At 39.3% G+C, this 6,093-nt stretch overlaps 1 pseudogene; it reads left to right on the top strand.

Moving 5' to 3' along the window:
* Positions 1-5,140, top strand: part of LOC110285827 — an 8,213-nt pseudogene extending 3,073 nt beyond the window's left edge.
* Positions 5,141-6,093: the final 953 nt, after the last annotated feature.

Below are 6,093 nucleotides of genomic sequence, written 5' to 3'. Positions count from 1 at the left end.
GAGTGTCAGCCGACCCTGGGCCCTAGCTACCCCGGTGCTTTCCTGACAGGAAGAGGCTTGTTTAGTCACAAAATTTATGGAGAGAATGTATTGAGGAAATTTATTATGATTATTTACAGTCTCTAGTCCAACTCCCCAACAATGGTCAACTGTGAATGGGAAGTCCAGTTAGTAGTTACTCCGTCCCGCAAGGCTAGTTGTTTAAACTGGTCTTCTGTAGAAGTAGATTCTAACAGATGTGCTAGCAAGTAAATCCAAGTGGGGAAGAAGAGCAAATCTTCCTTCTTCCAATGTCTTTATGCAGGCCTCATGCAGGTGTGGCCCAGATTAAAGGTATGTACAACCACGCCTGGATCTGGGACTTGTTTTGTCCCAGACAGACCTTGAATTTAGAGATTTTCTTGCCTTAATCTCTTGGGATTAAAAGCATGTACTTCGTTGCCTGGGCCTAACCTTTTCATACCCATTATGCCTCAAGATCTCCATGCCAAGATCCAGATCAAAAACTTGTGTCTTCCAGCCTTGAGATCTGGATAATAGGTGAGACCCCCAATTCTGGATTGTAGTTCATTCCAGATATGGTCAAGTTGACAACTAGGAATATCCATTACGTATGAATATTGTCCTTTTATATTTGCTTTTATTCTATTTCTGTGGTATTAGACATTGAACCAGAAGCAAGGTCATGCTAGGTAAACACTATCCTTGAGTTACATATGTACTGACATTTAAAAACATAAGACACATTAGAAACAATCATGGTATAAAGCAAGCATGCTATCTGGTAAAATCACTTAACCATTTTCACTTGGCATAAACATCAGGCAATGAGCTGAACACTGCAAGGGCCACACACCAGTAATCTATAAATTGAATTTTCCAGCTAAAGAAGATTTACATCCAAAATTAGGTAAGACTTACAGGAACAGATGACTCCTATTTTGTGCTGCTTAGCAGTTTCTGGATCTCCTGAGGCTGAACTGAGTGCAATAATTGAGACGGCTTCACCCCAGGGCAGGTCTGGATGATTTTGACATATGCTGCAACTATTCTCATATTCATACAAAACTAGTATCTAGAGGGCAGCCTTGCTGCCTGGATCAACCTTTTTGAGAATTTATGAGATAACTTTGATGTTAAACAGGCTGTCATTGACACAACAAAAGTTAGCTATTTAAAATTTATTTGATCAGATTTTAGTACAAGTTTGTATTTGTATAAAAATACATCACGATACAGTAAGGTAAAAAGCAATGCTCTTCTTTGAATATGCTTACTTGGTTGAACTATTTCTCAGTTTGCACAGAGGTCATCTTGCATTCATAATTCCCTAAATTGGAGCTTCAGCATCACATAAAACAGGGACTTGTGACATGTGCCATTTACATTGTTTAACCATATCATGATGCAGGGGACCAGAAGATCATAGTTTTCCTTCACAACATGGCAGACTCATGAATTTATTTTAAGATTGAAGGATAGTAATGATCAATAATCATGTCAGCACTCTAATTCCTTCTTTACAGAACACTAAAGATAAATTGGAATCTAGAGCTCCTGAGTAATGTTTTTAATCTACTGGTAGTATTTTGTTTCCAAAATTATCATATTATTATAACAGATTTATAACAATTAATCTATACAAGGACACATTTCTGCATATACCTAACTGTTTATCTAAACTAGAGCCCTAAGGTCACACTGACCAAATGCTCCACAGTTAACTGCCCTTCTCTGAAGATAAGACTATTCTTCACGGTGATTGATTATAAATCCATGTAATTAAATACATTTTTTTTCATTCTTTCTTTTGCTACATTTCTAAACATAGTTAAAATGAGAGCTCCCAGTTTTGGAATCTCTCAGAGTTATCAGGGTCATTTTTTTTTTTTTTTTTTTTTTTTTTTTTTGTATTATTCTTACATTTCTGTTTTGTTTTTTTTGGTTTTTCGAGACAGAATTTCTCTGTATAGCCCTGGCTGTCCTGGAACTCACTCTGTTGACTAGGCTGGCCTTGAACTTAGAAATTTGCCTGCCTCTGCCTTCCAAATGCTGGGATTAAAGGCATGTGCCACCATGCCCAGCTCAGGGTCATTTTGAGCTTCATAATAAACGGTTTGTGAGATAGAAGATAGACATGTAAACCTTTAATGAAATGATTGAGTTTCATGTGTTTTGCAAATTGTATCTTGGTTATTCTAAGTTTCTAGGCTAATATCCACTTATCAGTGAGTGCATATCACGTGAATTCTTTTGTGATTGGGTTACCTAACTCAGGATGATACCCTCCAGATCCATCCATTTGCCTAAGAATTTCATAAACTCAATGTTTTTAATAGCTGAGTAGTACTCCATTGTGTAAATTTACCACATTGACTCAAGAAGAAGACCAAAGTGTGGATAGTTCCTCCTCCTTAGAATGGGGAACAAAATACCCATGGAAGGAGTTACAGAGACAAATTTTGGAGTTGAGACAAAAGGATCCAGAGACTGTACCAAACGGGGATCCATCCCATAATCAGACTCCAAACACAGACACTATTGCATATACCAGCAAGATTTTGCTGAAAGGAGCCTGATGTAGCTGTTTCCTGTGAGGCTATGCCAGTGCCTGGCAAACACAGAAGTGAATGGATGCTTACAGTCATCTACTGGACGGAACACAGGGCCTCCAATGGAGGAGCTAGAGAAAGTACCGAAGGAGCTGAAGGGGTCTGCAGCCCTCTAGGTGGAACAACAATATGAACTAACCAGTACCCCCAGAGCTCATGTCTCTAGCTGCATATGTAACAGAAGATGGCCTAGTTGGTCACCATTTGGAAGAGAGGCCTCTTGGTCTTGCAAACTTTATATGCACCAGTACAGGGGAACATCAGGGCCAAGAAGTGGGAGTGGGTGGGTAGGGGAGTAAAGTCTGGGAAGGGTATAGGGGACTTTCAAGATAGCATTTGAAATGTAAAGGAAGAAAATGTCTAATTAAAAATTGAAAAAAAAAAGAGAAAAAAGTGATTTAGTGGGGATTGTAAAGAACTGGTAAGCAATGCCAAAATTCATATGGTATCATTTACTTAAACCTGAGTAGGGTAATGATTTGAGATGTGAAAAGGAAAAGCTACATTTTAAGACATTAAACAAGAATGTTCTAATTGTATTAAAGTGAAGCTCATGTGTTATACAATTATTTCTTCCAAATGACACAGTCCCATGTTGAGGGAGGGAGAGACTCAAAGATTGAGGGGGTATACACAATACACAAAATTCCTAAAGGAAACAGCATCACTCTCTTTCTGATGAATTATTTCACTTGCATATCATTTAATGCATGCCTATAGATATAAGTAATGATTAGATTGCCTTTTGGCTTTATAATTTGGTAGCAATATGTGCATGCATGAATCCAATCTAACTACTCAAATGGAGTAGAGGAATTCCTACTTTATGATTTCATTCCACTTCATCACCAAACTAGCACACACCATTAGGGAAGTGTAACCAAAATCTTCCAAAGAGGGAAGTAGCTTTAAAAATATTCTCCAGAAAATGGTTTGCTTAAAAAATCACATGCGAGACCAGGAAGTTACCTGATCCCTGGGCAGGATTTCCTGCAGAAACAAGAGTATAAAGTACTGGAGTATAACTTAATGACCACAGGCATAGTTATGGAGAATGTAACAGCATATTGGGAGGAGGGATTTGGGGAGTTACTAGAGAAAGTACAACAAAGCAATGGTGATAGAAAACATTCCAATGACGAGAACAATGTCAGTTTCAGTCATCTTTGCCTTGTGGGAAACACTGTGCTGAAAAACATCAGTTTGAATATAGAGAAAGGAAAGATGTTGGCTATTACTGGATCTACTGGATCAGGAAAGACATCACTCCTGATGTTGATTTTGGGAGAACTGGAAGCTTCAGAGGGAATTATTAAGCACAGTGGAAGAGTTTCATTCTGCTCTCAATTTTCTTGGATTATGCCGGGTACTATCAAAGAAAATATCATCTTTGGTGTTTCCTATGATGAGTACAGATATAAGAGCATTGTCAAAGCTTGCCAACTACAGCAGGACATCACCAAGTTTGCAGAACAAGACAACACAGTTCTTGGAGAAGGTGGAGTCACACTGAGTGGAGGTCAGCGTGCAAGGATTTCTTTAGCAAGATGCGATCTGTGAACAGAGTCTTTAAGTTTATTGATATACAAACAGAAGAAAGTATGTATACACAGATAATGAAAGAACTACCTAGAGAAGGATCATCTGACGTATTAGTCATTAAGAATGAGCATGTGAAGAAAAGCGATATCTGGCCCTCTGGAGGCGAAATGGTTGTCAAAGACCTTACTGTGAAATACATGGACGATGGAAATGCCGTATTAGAGAACATTTCTTTTTCAATAAGTCCTGGACAGAGGGTGGGGCTCTTAGGAAGAACTGGATCAGGAAAAAGTACTTTGCTTTCAGCATTTCTAAGAATGTTGAACATTAAAGCTGATATAGAGATCGATGGTGTCTCATGGAATTCAGTGACCTTACAAGAATGGAGGAAAGCTTTCGGAGTGATAACACAGAAAGTATTTATCTTTTCTGGAACATTCAGACAAAACCTGGATCCCAATGGAAAATGGAAAGATGAAGAAATATGGAAAGTTTCAGATGAGGTTGGACTCAAGTCTGTAATAGAGCAGTTTCCTGGACAACTCAACTTTACCCTTGTGGATGGGGATTATGTGCTAAGCCATGGCCATAAGCAATTAATGTGCTTGGCCCGATCTGTTCTCAGTAAGGCCAAGATCATACTGCTTGATGAGCCCAGTGCCCATCTAGACCCCATAACATACCAAGTAATTCCACGGGTTCTAAAACAAGCCTTCGCTGGTTGCACAGTCATCCTCTGTGAACGCAGGATAGAAGCAATGTTGGATTGTCAGCGATTTTTGGTCTTAGAAGAGAGCAATGTCTGGCAGTACGACTCCCTTCAGGCTCTTCTGAGCGAGAAGAGTATCTTCCAGCAGGCCATTAGCTCCTCAGAAAAGATGAGGTTCTTCCAGGGCCGCCACTCCAGCAAGCACAAGCCTCGGACTACGCAAATTACTGCTCTGAAAGAGGAGACAGAAGAAGAAGTTCAAGAAACCCGTCTCTAGTGCTGGGATGCTGAGGAAGCAACTCAGTGCACTGAGTCCATTCCCAGAACCCATGCAAAATGAAAAAGCCAGGCATTTCCCATGCTTCTAACCCCAGTGCTGGGGACACAGAGACAGGTGGATCCCTGGGGCTCTGTGGCAAGTGATCCTAGCCCACAAAGAGAGTTCCAGGCTAGGCACCTGAGAGACAATACCTGTGGATATACTCTTGCTTCTACATGCAAGTACATATGCACATGCATGCACATTGGTGGACATACACACAGAAAAGCAAAGAAGAAGGAAAGAGGGAAGAAAATAGTGCAAATAATTGCAAAGCAATCATGTATGGAGTCTGCTCATGGACTTAGAGGAGGTGAACTCACTACTGTGCCTTTGAAAGAAGGGTGAAGCCTGCGACTTGCTCTTTAAGAGACTGTTTTGGAAGAGAATTCAAAAACGTTCATATGGGTATGGGTAACTGACTTTTCAGCAGTAGTCAAATTGTTTGAACAGTACTTCAGATAGTTGATAATGACCACTTGTGTATTGCAAGGCAGATTTTTCTGAAAATATTTGCCCCCTAATAGTAGCTGAAAAAGCAGCTATAAATGCCAACCAGCTTTGAAGAAGATGGTACCACAAGTTAAGATGGTCCCCTGATGGGCATATCAACTTCTGTACTGCAAACTAAGCTTTAGAGGAATGTATTATATTTATTACTGTAATAGAATATCATGTGTCAATAAAATCCTTTTATTAGTGAAAATTAAAAAAATCACATGCAAGAATTATAAATGTTTTTTAAAGCAACTCCAATTATAAATATTGAAGTTTGAAAAATGAGATTTAATGCTTCTTTGTGCCAGTAGCTCATATTCTATATCTCTTAAAATATCCCACATTAGTAGGAGTCTTTCCTAGGGTCATCCTCATGGATTCCTGAGAGTTTCCATTGTCCTATGTTTCTAGCT

The sequence above is a fragment of the Mus caroli genome, chromosome 1 (genome assembly GCF_900094665.2).
Source record: "Mus caroli chromosome 1, CAROLI_EIJ_v1.1, whole genome shotgun sequence".
NCBI lineage: Eukaryota > Metazoa > Chordata > Mammalia > Rodentia > Muridae > Mus > Mus caroli.
This window is presented reverse-complemented; position numbering and strand designations above follow the sequence as displayed.